General features: G+C 40.7%; 1 protein-coding gene across 1 annotated transcript in view; it reads left to right on the forward strand.

Annotated features, from left to right (window-relative positions):
* LOC102845226 (zinc finger matrin-type protein 4-like) overlaps positions 1 to 13,876 on the forward strand; it is a 501,572-nt gene that overhangs the window by 250,142 nt on the left and 237,554 nt on the right. The gene's annotated exons all lie outside the window — the stretch shown is intronic.

A 13,876-nucleotide genomic window follows, 5' to 3' on the forward strand; every position in this document is an offset into this window, starting at 1 on the left:
TCAGAACCAACCCACAGCTGACACTCCAGCGGGTTTTCAGAGACAATAAACTGCATGGGCAGAGGTTATCCATCCTTCTTCATCAGAGCAGCTGGTGGATTCGAACCACGTGCTGCCTTTGGGATTGCAGCACAGTGTTACCGCTAGGCTACCAGAGCTCCCTGCAGGCATTGAATATTTTTAAACTAAGTGAATAAACTTATATTTATATAATTATCACTATTCTAAAGTTTAGATTAATAACATTGTTGTTAGTACTGTGGAGTTGACTTCAGCTCATGGTGACCTCATGTGTACGACAGCAGAAGTGGCCTTACAGAAGCAAATGTCAAGGCCTGCTTTCCAAGGAACCTATGAGTGGATTTGAACTGACAGCTTTTAAGTTAGTAGTCCTACATTTAATAATTTGCACTACTCAGTGACAATAGGTATGGTCAAAAAGGATTTTTTTTCAAATTGTGACTTCGGTTTTTGTTTCCATGATTATGATGCTCAAAGATATCAATTTTCCATTTGACAGAGGGTTTCGTGCTTGTTTTGCTTTGGTCATGCCTGCCCCTTGCTTGATTGTACAGAGCTCTTTCTTTCTTTATAAAACAGACAGAACATAGAATTAAGTAGAGAACAAACATGGGCTTTGAAGTCAGACCCACTTTTAAATTGCAGTTTACCTTTGTGACCTCTTTAAATTATTTACCTCTCTTGCTCTTACTTTTTAACTGGTAAATGATGGTATAGTTTATATTACAGAATTATAATAACAAATAAGAAGATAATGTAAAATAGTTAGTATAGTACCTATGACATAGTTAAGAGTTCAATAAGAAATGTTTATATGCATAAATGAAGGTTGTTGTTGTTATGTGCCATCAAGTCACCTGCGACTCATAGCGACCCTATGTACAATAGCCCTAAATTCTGCTCTGTCCTGTGCCAATCTCACTGTCTCTGACTCTCCCATTCCGATTACCCCAGTCACTGAAGCAATCCACCTCATAGAGGGCCTTCTCCTCCTACACCGTCCCTCCACCCTCCCAAGCATGATGTCCCTCTCCAAGGACCAGTCTCTCCTTACAACATTTCGGAAGTATGTTAGACAGAGCCTCAGAATCCTTGCCTCCAAGGAGCCACCCATTTTAACCCTTTCTAGGATGAATCTGTTTGTTTTCCTAGCAGTCCATGGGACACTCAATACTCTTCTCTAGCACCACAGCTCAAAGGCATCAATTCTCCCTCTATCCTCATTGTCCAACTCTCTGATGCATAAGTGATTGCAAGGACCATGGCCTGTATCAGATGCACCTTAGTCTCCAGAGAGACACCATTACTCTTCAGTACTTTGGAGAGGCCCCTAACAGCAGATTTTCCCATGGCAACATGCCTTCTAATTTCCTGGCTACTGGTGCCAAGAGTGTTGACTGTGGAGCCAAGCAAACTAAAGCTGTGAACAATCTCAATCTCTTCACCATCTAGCCCGATGCTGTCAATTGGCCCAGTGTTGAGAATCTTTGTCTTCATGACATTGAGCCTCAATCCATATTGGAGGCTGCAGTCCCTGACCCTCTGCAGCAAGCGATTCAGGTCCTCCTCAGTTTCAGCAAGCAGGGTTGTGTCATCCGCAAAGCACAGATTGTTGATAAATCGTCCACCAATCCTGACCCCACATTTCTCCTCATAGAGCCCAGCCTCCCGGATAATCTGTTCTGCATATAGGTTGAAAAGGTATGGAGATAGGATGCATCCCCGGCGTACGCCCTTCCCAATTTTGAACCATGCAGTGTTCCCTTGCTCTGTTCTGACAACTGCCTCCTGGTCCAAGTATAAGTTTCGCATTAGAACGATCAAGTGTTCTGGGATTCCCATTCTTCTCAGAGTCAGCCACAGTTTGTTATGGTCCACACAGTCAAACGCCTTTGCATAGCCAATGAAACACAGATAGACATTCCTCTGGTATTCCCTGCTTTCAGCTAAAATCCGTCTAACATCAGCTACAATATCCCTAGTACCACGACCCCTTCTAAACCCAGCCTGGACTTCTGGCAGTTCTCTGCTGATGTGCTTGCTATTCCAGTCATTTTTGGATAATCTTCAGTAGAATTTTGCTTGCATGTGAAATCAATGAGATTGTTCTATAGTTTCCACACTCTAATTGGTCACCTTTCTTTGGTATGGGAACAAATATAGACCTCTTCCAGTCAGTTGGCCAAGTGGTTGTTCTCCAGATTTCTTGGCACAACTTGGTGAGCATGTCCAGGGCAGCATCTGTTAGCTGAAATATGTCAATTGGTATACCATCTATTCCTGGAGCCTTATTTTTTGCCCTTTCCTTCAAAGCAGCCTGAACTTCTTCTTTCATCACCATTGGTTCTTGTTCATATGTTGTTTCATGAAATTCTTTTGTGTCTGCCAATTCCTTTTGATACAGTAACTCAGTATATTCATTCCATCCTATTAAAATTATAAAAATTCATTTTCAAAGTATCTCTTTACCTCCCCACGATGAAGTAAAAAATATATAAGATTATAGTTGAGTTGGTAGAATATAGCTTAAAATTAAAGCCAAGAAATCATGATTAATATCTACTGATAATTTATCAGAAACATAACCTTCTTTGTTTCATTTTATTCTCATAATAGTCATTAACCAGGATGCTCCTTAGAAGTATTGATAGTGAAACTTCATCATACATGCTGTGGGAATCATCTTGGGAAAAGGATATTGTGCTTAGAAATAAAGAGAAAGAGAAGAAGACCTTCAATGAGACGGATTGACAGAATGTCACAATGGGCACAAGTGAAGCAGGCAGAGGACAGAGCAGGGTTCAGCTCCATTGGTAAAAGGTCTCTGGGTCACAGTTGACTTGATGACACTCAAAACAACAAAAAATTTATTGGTGAGGAAAGAAAGGTTCTGCCAGAGGGCTAGGTTGTCTGATATTATAAAATGAAACCTTGGTGATAGAATGCTTAAGCACTTGACCATCAACCAAAAGTTTGGTGATCCATCCAAGCCCACCAGCCTCTCAGAAAAAAAGAGGAAGAAAGATCTAACAGTCTGCTTTTACTTCTAGAAACCCTCTGTACACTTTTACTTTGTCCTATAGGATGATGATGAGTCCCATAGACACATCAGTCATGGGGAGACAATATTACACAGTAAAAGACACAGTCAGAACTTGAACCCAGGACATCTAAGGAGATCCTAGGACCTTCCCACCATCTCTGTTGTTGTTGTTGTTGTTGTTGTTGTTGTTGTTAAGTGCTGTTGAGTCACAGGTGACTCATAGCGACCCTATGAAGGAGAGGCCACAACGCTTTGGTGCCTTACATCCTCTCTCCAGGTTCATAGGGTTTCTAGAGGCAAGCTATTATGGAAGTGGATACCACTCCTCCTTCAAAGCTTGTTTTAATCGAGGAACTCCACCCCACTCTCTGTCTGCATTGGGTAACCATCATTAACGCATTTGACACACCAGTGTCACAGTGTTCAGCGTCACAACAACCACAAGTGACCATGGTACGGCAACTTGTGCACCAGGGCTATACGACCTAGAGGAATGTCTGAACAAAAATAATGAAAGACAGGCCCAGAGGGCTGCGGATTAAAAGTCACCCACCTTTGGCTTGGTAGCATCGCTTTCTGTCCACTGGGCCAGCTAATCTCTCTCTCTATGTTGATATTATTGTTGTTAAATGCTGTTGAGTTGCAGGTGACACCCTATGAAGGAGAGTCCTCAACGCTTGTGTGTCTCTCATCCTCTCTCCAGGTTTATAGGGTTTCTGGAGGCAAGCTACTACAGAAGTGGATGCCACTCCTCCTTCTAACCTCTGTACAGTTTTACTTTGTCTTATAGGGTGACGATGAGTCCCAATGGACACATCAGTCATGGGGAGACAATATTACATAGTAACAGACACAGTTAGAATGTGAACCCAGGACATCTAAGGAGATTCTAGGACCTTCCCACCATCTCTAGGTTGTTTTAAATGATGCCACATCAAATGACCTACTAATTTCTGCTCACCTAGCAGGAGTTCAACCTTCCAGGCTCTTATTTTGTTTAGAAGCAACAAACTACCAAAGGCATAGATGTTTATAAACTTTAAATCCAGTAATTTTCATTTCTAGGGACAATGAGCAAGGCAAGCAAAGGAACAGAGCATAAATAATCATATATACTGCTTGTTTTGTGTGTATGTGTGTTTGTCATATATTCCTCTTCTGAAGCCTTGTTGTATCCCTTCTTGCTTTCCTTATTTCCTGTTGAAAATGAGAAAGATAGAGCTTCGGAACTTTTCCATAAATTTCCATTCGAGACACAGAATTGCTTATTTGAGTCCTCTGCCAAATGAATAAACATCAGGGTATTCTAGATCTGTTTGAAAGTTACATAAATTCAAATTGTGAATAATATATGCACTCCAGGTTCAATCACTACCTCATATTTGCATATAAGATTTTATACACCACAGCAGTTCTATCATCTGAATCAGGTTATTTGATTTGCCTGGCATAATCTATCTAGGTACTTGTTTTAATAAATGCAAACAATAGTTTGTCAAACAGGCAGGCCTCTGTAGCAGTGCATTTTCTTTCAAATTAGGAAATCTGGCCTATTGTAAAGTGTCACCTCTAGATCAATGCATTTGTTCCTTGTGATGTCTTTGGCTTTTCTAATGCTTAGGAGCACAAGAAGTAATAGACACATCGACTTGAATTTCCAACTCAAAACAAGACCACTGCTATTGATCCTGGCTCATAGTGACACTGTAGGGCAGAGACAACAGCCCCCTCGGATTCCTAAGGTGGCTGTAAATCTTTGCAGGAGGAGACCTCTACAGCTTTTTTCCAAAGGAGAGGCTGGTGAGTTCCAATTGCTAACTCAGTATCAAAAGAATTACAGCATCACTTGAGTTCATTGGAAGGAACTTGACTCAAACTTACTATCATCAAGTCCATTGCAACTCATAGTGAGTGTCCACCAGGTTTCTAAGACTACTGAACTTTTCTGGGGAAAATTCCCATATTCTTCCTATAGAGTTCTGGTAGATTTGAACCACCAACCTCATGGCTAATGGCATGGCTAATACGCAGTCAGTGTTATGGGTTCATTGGAAGGAGTCTAGCCATCATTATTTTAACTAGTGACCAAACTGCCTCCCAGGGGGATGGAAACATTTGTCTAGCTGGTTAGTGCATCTCAACTGGTTACTAACAAACGTGGGTCTCCTGTGTTAGAGCAACTTTCCAAATGTCACCCTGTCCAGAGAAAACACTCCAATCAGGCTATTAACCATTGCTGAAAATTGATAGATTACATGTAAATGAACAAGAAGAGGTGAACTGCATTCTTTTGTTCACTACTTTTGTACTCTACAAAAGAGGTTTAGGATGATAACTGGGTGAAACAGCCTCATTTTTATTTTATATTTGATGATTAATAAAACAAGAGAGCAATGATTGGATAGAATAAAGGGTTTTAACAAAGAGGCTACTGCCTAGACATTTTCACAAATCCTTTTAAATGCCATAAAACTCACTTTTCTCTTTGGAGTGATCCAATAGTGGTCTAAGACAGTTGATGATTTCAGCAGCTTTTTTTGATGTAGTTATGCCATTATTATAGAAAAGGGTTTTAAACACACTTTTATGAGAGAATACAGTAGAACAATAAATAATCAATTTCCTCTGGCTATGCTGAAACTGTTAAGAGGAGAAAGGGTCAGGACTTGCAACCTGTACTCTGAATGTATTACGAGTCAGGAAAGAACTGTGCCTGAGTGAAAGATTTTTCTTGCAACAACTTCTAAATCATTTATTAAGGATAACAACCCTGAAAGTATCTGTTCTACGGAATTGGAAAGGCACTTGTAAATATTTCACCTGAAATAATTGGTAGGAAATGTCTTGGACTGACTGGATTCACATCTTTTGAAACAGCTACATATTTGAGCCATCAGAGTTAAAATTCTTGCTTCTTCCTCAGCTTGATTTCATTAATAATAGGATGTAATAGTGATTAATTACTGCAGAACAATTGGGTGGAATAAACACCGTGTTTAGCTATATATTAAAGGTGAATGTAAACTCCTTTTGTTCTCTGGCCTTGAAGGCTGGTGGAAATTCCTGTCAGTCCCTCATGAAAGCACACTTTCCTTTAAAGCAGCTCATGACCTCCTTCTCCCGGTATGACTGAGTGTGTTTTATGCTTACGGAGGCTGCTGTTACGTGTCAGGACTCCATTGGTTTATAGTTTACCTTTGAGGCTTCCTCACTCACCTGTCCTCCTACTCAAATCCTACTCATTCTTACTCACTACCATCAAGTCAATTCTGAGTCATAGTGACTCACTGAGTTCCTGAAGGTCACTGGTTTTTTGAGACTCTAAGTCTTAGTGTGGAGACTTTCCATTTGTCCCCCTCAAAGCCACTGGATTTGGACTATTAGAGACGTTGGCCTTTTGGGTCTGTAGTGTAATGTGATCAAGGCTTCAGACCTGTCCCTGAGATGATCTTTAAATTCTGGTGGGATAGACTTGCCGTCAAACTTTTGTTCTTATAGGTTTGATTTTGTTTCCTTTAGCTTCAGTTTGAACTTGCATATGAGGAGTTGACGGTCTGTTACAGTCAGCACCTGGCCTAGTTTTCACTGCCGATGTTGAACTTCTTTAATGATTTTTTCCACAGATGTAGTTAATCTGATTACCGTGTAGATCATTAGGTGAAAGACGTGTATAGTCACTCTTTGTTTCTTCTAAAATGTGTTTGCAGTGAAGAGGGCATTGTTTGTACAGACTTCTATAATTCTGTCTTCAGCCTCACTTCTTTTTTTTTTTCTTCAGCCTCACTTCTGTGACATGTTTTCCAACTACTGATCCTTCTTCCCTGTTCCCAACTTTTGCATACCAATTACTCATAATTATCAAAATATCATGGTTACATGTTCTATCGATTTCTGACTGCAAAAGCTTGTAGTAGTCATCTATTTCCTCTTCTTTGGCCCTGGTTGTTGGTGCCTATATTTGAATAATAGTGGTATTAACAGGTCTTCCTTGCATGTGTATGAATATTATCCTGTAAGGCACAAGAGGGAAAACTCTTGAAAAGAATGGGAATCCCAGAACATTTAATTGTGCTCATGCAAAATCTATACTAGGACCAAGAAGCAGGGATCAGAACGAAGCAAGGAACACTACATGGTTCAGGATCAGGAAAAGTGTGTGTCAAGGATGCATCTTATCTATATACTATTTCAATCTATATGTAGAATAGATCATTAGAAAGGCTAGACTCTATGAGGAGGAATGTGGCATCAGAATTGGAGGAAGAATCATCAACAACCTGTGTTATACATATAATACAACCTTGACTGCTGAAACTGAAGAGGACATGATGCATTTGCTGCAAAAGGTGAAAGACTGTAGTCTTCAATATGGTTTGAAGCTCAACATAAAGAAAATAAAGATTCTCACCATTCGGCTGAGTAGCAGCTTCATGGTCGACGGAGAAGAAATTGGGGTTGTTCATAACTTCAGCTTCCTTAGTACCACAATCAACACTCTAGGCACTAGCAGTGAGAAAAGCAAAAGACTGATTACACTGGGAAAATCTGTCAGGGATTTCTCTAGAGTACTAAAGAGCAACTATGTCAGTCTGGAGACTAAGGTGCACTTGATCCAGGCATGGTCTTTGCAATTACTTGCTATGCATCCGAGAGCTGGACAGTAATTGAGGATGACAGAAGAAGGATCAATGCCTTTGAGTTATAGTGCTGGAGAAGAGTGTGGAACATACTGTTTACTTCCAGGAGAACAAATAGGTCTGTCCTGGATGGGGTGAAACTGGTTTGCTCCCTGTATTCAAGGATTTTGAAGCTCTGTCTTGGGCACATGGCCAGGAGGGGCTAGTTCTTGAAGAGGACGATTATGTTGGCCATCAAGGTGAGGAGACAGTGCAGGAGAGGAAGATACAGGATGAGATGGATTGACAGTGACTGGAACAATGGGAGTAGGTCTGTTAGAGATGATGAGATTGGCTCAGGATAGGGCAGGGTTCAGAGCTAGTGTGAATAGGGTCACTATGAATCAGTGATGACTCAATGGTACATAACAACAACAACAACATAAAGTGCTAAAGAGAGCTCTTTACTTAGTTTAATTTGCATTATAATTCCCATTCCAGTATCTTTTACCCATGGTATAAATCTTTCTAGGACAAATAATCTCATGGCAAACAGGTCTGCGCTGGAGCAGGTGAAACCTGGCTGCTGTTCGGAGGCAAGGATTTTGAAGCTTCATTCTATTTTGGATGTGTGGCCAGGAAGGTCCAGTACTTGGAGAAGGTCATCATGATTGGATAGGTGGAGGGACAGCACAGGAGAGGCAGATTCTGGATGGGGTGGATGGCAGAGTGACTCAGGTAATGAGGGTAGGTGTGTCAGAGACAGTGAGATCAGCTCAGGACAGGGCAGGGTTCAGAAATATTGTGCACAGGGTTGCTATGAGTCACAGGTGACTAGATGAAAAATAACAATAAAGACCAAGGTGACGTTTTAGGCATTACTGGAGAAACTTGGGCTGTTTACACATATTGTTTTTACCTCTGTAGTGACTTGTGGGACATAGAGGCCCACTGACATTTTCTATTCTTGAGTTTCATTGAGTCTTTGGTCCCCCTTGTAGTGTATATTGCCATCTGGGGGCACGGATCTGAAGAAATGAGCTTCATCTCAACTACTGCAACAGAGACCTCACAGGACATGTGCACTCCATTTCTGTTGTATGCCCTCAAGTCCACCATACTACTTAGCAATCCCATGCACAATGGGCCTTAACCCTCCCCTGTCCTTCACCATTTTCATCATCTCTGATATACTTCAGCCCCTTGTTGTATCAAAATCCATATTACCTCACTTTTTATCCATTTATTCCAGTGTCTTCCATCATTAAAAATAATATGGTTTCAAATAAAAATTCAAAGCCAAGAATAATTTGGTCTTGAAGAGGTTAAGCCCTCTCTAACCTTATACTAAAAATTATCTTCCTTCCCACTCCCTAAAACCCAGTTTCTTCCCTGAAATTATGAATACATTTTCAAATCCCAAGATTCCTTCGCTTCTCATTTGAACCAGTTACTTTCAAGACAATTTCAACTCTCGGTATCCCCATGTGAATGAGGGTAGAACTGTGCTCCATAGAGTTTTAAAGGATAGATTTCTTTTTCCAAATGTAGATAATCAAGCCTTTTTTTTCATAGAAGTCTCTGGGTAGATTTGAACCTCCAGGTATTCATTTGGCTGGCAGACAGTTTAACTGTACCACCAAGAGACTCTCACCAACATAAATGCATTTTATTAATTTCCTCCTGGGAGTAGAGAAGGCCAGACTTCAAGGTTTAATTATCATTTGGAATAACAATGGGAAAGGCTTCTCCTTGTTATGAAGTCAGTCCATAAGAAAATAAGACAATTAATTCCTCCAAAGTTATTTTGATATATACATTTTCATGTAACACAGACACCAAGCAAGTGTTCTTAACAGAAAATAGAAAAGGATTTCATAAGTTTTAAATCTAAATATCTACCTTCAGAGAAGCAGCTTCGTGATTGTAATTTGTTAAGAAACATTCTTCATTTGTCTGTGGAGGAACATTGGTTTATAGACTTAAGTGTAAATACACAGAAAATTTTCAGGGAGATTTTAGCCACCTTGAGGCAGCAAGAAATGCAAAGGAAAGACTGTGGTTGTTGCTGAAGACCTCTGACTCGTGAGGCCCCATGCACTCAGAAGGCAAGGCTGCTTGGTTCCGGGCTATCCCGTGATTCATTGCCGATTTTGTGCACCACCGGGTTTCAATTGGCCACTTTACCTAGACTAGATCACCAAACCTTTTTCCCAAGGAAAGGATAGAGGGGCTTAGCAAAAGTCCCTCATTTCCAATTAAAGGCAGTGATCTTATTGTTAATGACATAGGCTAAAGCCATGATTTGAGAGTTCCAATGCAAGTCTCAAAGCTAAATATACCAGAGGCCTTTGCAAGCCAACAGTCTTCAGCTATGTAAAAAATTACTGGTCTATCACCACCTTTTGCGATCACTTAGCTGAAAAGCTGGACACCAGGGTTAAAGGCCTACTCATGCATTCTCACTGTGATTATGTCTTGATTAATGCAAGCTGCTAATTATTAGCATCATCATCTTGCTTATTATAACTTAACAGAACAGGTGAAACCTTAATATTTGGGCTTTTCACTTTTCAGTTAGTAAAATGAATATATCAAGAGTGCTGATAGGTATGGATGTCAATAACTAGCTCTGGAATATAAATGAATATTTAACATTAACATTCCTTTTTCTATTTTAACTTCTTTTGGTTAACATAATACTGAAAGTTCTGCAATAAAGCGCACATACAATATCTAAAGTGTATATACATTGGGAAGGAATAAATAAAACTATTTGCTATTGACTTGATTATCAATATACACTCTCAAAGAATCTTACATTTCTTTTGTCAGACTAATAGATGGATTCAGAAATGTTGAAGTGTACAAGATGATATAATCCACAGGGGAGCTGGGACAGGGATTTTTGTGTTTTGTATGTTTTTTAGTGAAACAAGTGAGAGAGAATTCTGTGCATCCAATTAATGTTAATGGCTTAATAGTTATGAATTTTCTTATTTTAAAGTATATTGTATATAAAATCTAAAATGTAGAATGGAAAATATCTAGAAATCCACAGAATCTCCGGTTACTATTATATCCATCTCCCTGTTTCTAGAAATACCTCATACAACACAACTCCATCAGCTGCTACAGTTTAAATGCTCTCTCCCTATTGGTGGTGATGATGCTCACACTTCACAAACCCTGTGGGAGGTAGTCCACATACCTATATATCAGAGAGGTCTCCCTCCTTTAAACTCTGTCTTTTCCACCAGCCTCCATCTCTGGGATCTCTTTTCCCTTTTCTGCAGCTTTAGAAGACAGCTGGTCACCAGCCCAAATTCATAATCCTCTGAGTCTCTCAAGTGTTATTAAGCTCCTCTCCTTCTGCATAAGTAATTCCCAATACCTTAACCTTTGTCATGCATTTTTCTTCCTTAACCCATCTCTCTGGATTTTATGTATATTTTCTACAAAGCAACCTGCATAGCCTGAAAGAATCTTAAATTGCTACAGTAACAGCAAACATATGAAAGGCTGCATGAACATTTCACTGCAGTGGGTGAGCTTTTCTGACTTAATATCACCATGTTTTTCCCTTACTTCAAGCTTTGGGCATCTCTAGGTCTTTGCTAACTCAGCCTGTGCTCTTTGCTGGGCAGAATTCATATAACTGCTGGACAGCAGAAAGAGCATGGACGAGACAGGAGTCAAGAGACCTGGACTCTCTGGTTATCTCTGTGGTCAGGAGACTTGGAATTGGATCTTTGCCAAGCAAGGCACTTTTAATACTCACAACAAACATGTGAGGTTGAATCTTTAGTGCCATGTTCGTTTTGGATATGGCTTTAGTTGTGTTAAAATAACCCAGTCCAGCAGAGTCATTTGAATTTTTTTTATATCTTCCTAGGGCTTTGACCAGTTTGTTCCCATCTAACCCTTGGTTGAGAATTTGCATTTTCAACCAGAATGTTCAGAATTAGAAATTACCATTTAACAAGATCCCCAGGTGTTTCTTATAAATCTTTTTGAAATGTAAATAGTGACTCAGTATATCAGAAGTGGAAACGCAACTTCTAGTGACATAGTCCATAAAGCCCAACTCTCCATGGGCTTTGCCACCAGCAGCTTCCATTAAAAGGGACACATTTAGAATAATTGAGGCTCCTGGCAGACTACTGTTTGCCCCAGGGGCTGAATTAACCTAATAATGATTTCCCTACATATCTGAAAGGCCTTATCTAGCCCAAGATATGTTTCCTTATTTAAAATCATCCCCTGCCCACAAAGTTTAAGGCTATCTTTGAGAAGCAGTGTTACAAAGTCCTATCTTTGGACTCTCAGGGCCTAAAGAACCTTCCTGCTTGAATATTTGATGCTCTGGAATCCCTTAGCCCAAGTGTTGTGAGAATAATAGAGGAGGGGGCATAACAGCTCTAGCTTTCTTGCTTTCTGACCTCAAAAACTCTGGATTTGCTCTAACGTTGTATTGCTGGGCTTAGAGCCAGTTCATTCCGGGTCAACACCCTAAAATGCATTTCCACCCCAAATATATTGAATCAGGATCTACATCTGAATGAGATACTTACCTACAAGAGGCTGAAGTTCTAGAATCATCCCCGGAGGATCTTGTTAAACTGTTACCTTCTGATTCCATGGAGCTGGGAGGTGGGAATGTATACTCTCAGCACAAGTCAAAGTGGTGCCAAACTGTTTCCAGCTCTTTTTTATTGAGTTGACCCAGAATAACATCAAGCCTGCAGGTTATGGCATTTTCCAAGTAGCAGTTAATAGAAAGTACTTTATTTCTAGATTAAATTGAAGTAGGTGCTGGAAAAATGCATGCATGGCTAATACTTGTCATTCTCCATACATAATAGGGCCAATTTTTACAAAAACTGGCAAACTGTATTAAGGCCAGTATTATTTTAGGTGTATATGTCCTTGGGTTAAGTGCTCTACTACTAATTGGAAAGGTGAAAGTTTGAACTGGAGGAAGCTGAGAATCTGCCTCGAGGAGGTCATGGCTTTGAGAATGCTGGGGAGCAAGATTCTACTCTTCACCCACCGGGTCCCGAGAGTCAGAAACAGTGGGGTGGCAGCAAACAATAACGTTTGTAAGAAAACTTAAAGCTGGAATTAGTGAAACCGGAGATTCTTGGTTTTGGGGGGAAGATGCTGGGTGAAGGTGAAGAGAAATGGAGATGCACTTTGCTCATGAGAAAATGGGAGCAACGTCCCTGAAATTACTTCTAAAGCATCAGCCTCCTGTCAGGCCATGCCAAAAGGTCATCATCTGCCTGTCTCGCCTCCAAACTTAGCCTCCACTTTATCTCTACTGTGCTTCTGGCACAATCACTGTTCTCATCTTTGAGTCTTCCATAAATATTCATAGGCTATAAGAAGCCATCCAGGAAGCTTCTTATCTAGTTGAATAGCTGATTCTGCCTGATAAGTAAATCACTCCCTACCCCTGCACATGGGGTCTAGATTAGGTGGGGCCAGAAAGGATGACAGAATGTTGTTGTTGTTGTTGTTATGTGCCCTTTCCAACTCATAGCGACCCTATGCACAACAGCCCTAAACCCTGCTCTATCCTGCGCCAACCGCATGGCCTCTGACACACCCATCCCGATTACCCCAGTCACCTAATAAATCCATCTCATAGAGGGCCTTCTCCTCCTACACCGTCCCTCCACCCTCCCAAGCATGATGTCCCTCTCCAAGGACCAGTCTCTCCTTACAACATTTCGGAAGTATGTTAGACAGAGCCTCAGAATCCTTGCCTCCAAGGAGCCACCCATTTTAACCCTTTCTAGGATGAATCTGTTTGTTTTCCTAGCAGTCCATGGGACACTCAATACTCTTCTCTAGCACCACAGCTCAAAGGCATCAATTCTCCCTCTATCCTCATTGTCCAACTCTCTGATGCATAAGTGATTGCAAGGACCATGGCCTGTATCAGATGCACCTTAGTCTCCAGAGAGACACCATTACTCTTCAGTACTTTGGAGAGGCCCCTAACAGCAGATTTTCCCATGGCAACATGCCTTCTAATTTCCTGGCTACTGGTGCCAAGAGTGTTGACTGTGGAGCCAAGCAAACTAAAGCTGTGAACAATCTCAATCTCTTCACCATCTAGCCCGATGCTGTCAATTGGCCCAGTGTTGAGAATCTTTGTCTTCATGACATTGAGCCTCAATCCATATTG

The sequence above is a fragment of the Elephantulus edwardii genome, unplaced genomic scaffold, assembly GCF_000299155.1.
Source record: "Elephantulus edwardii isolate Elephantulus edwardi_28Jun2011 unplaced genomic scaffold, EleEdw1.0 scaffold00195, whole genome shotgun sequence".
NCBI classification, from domain to species: Eukaryota; Metazoa; Chordata; class Mammalia; order Macroscelidea; family Macroscelididae; genus Elephantulus; species Elephantulus edwardii.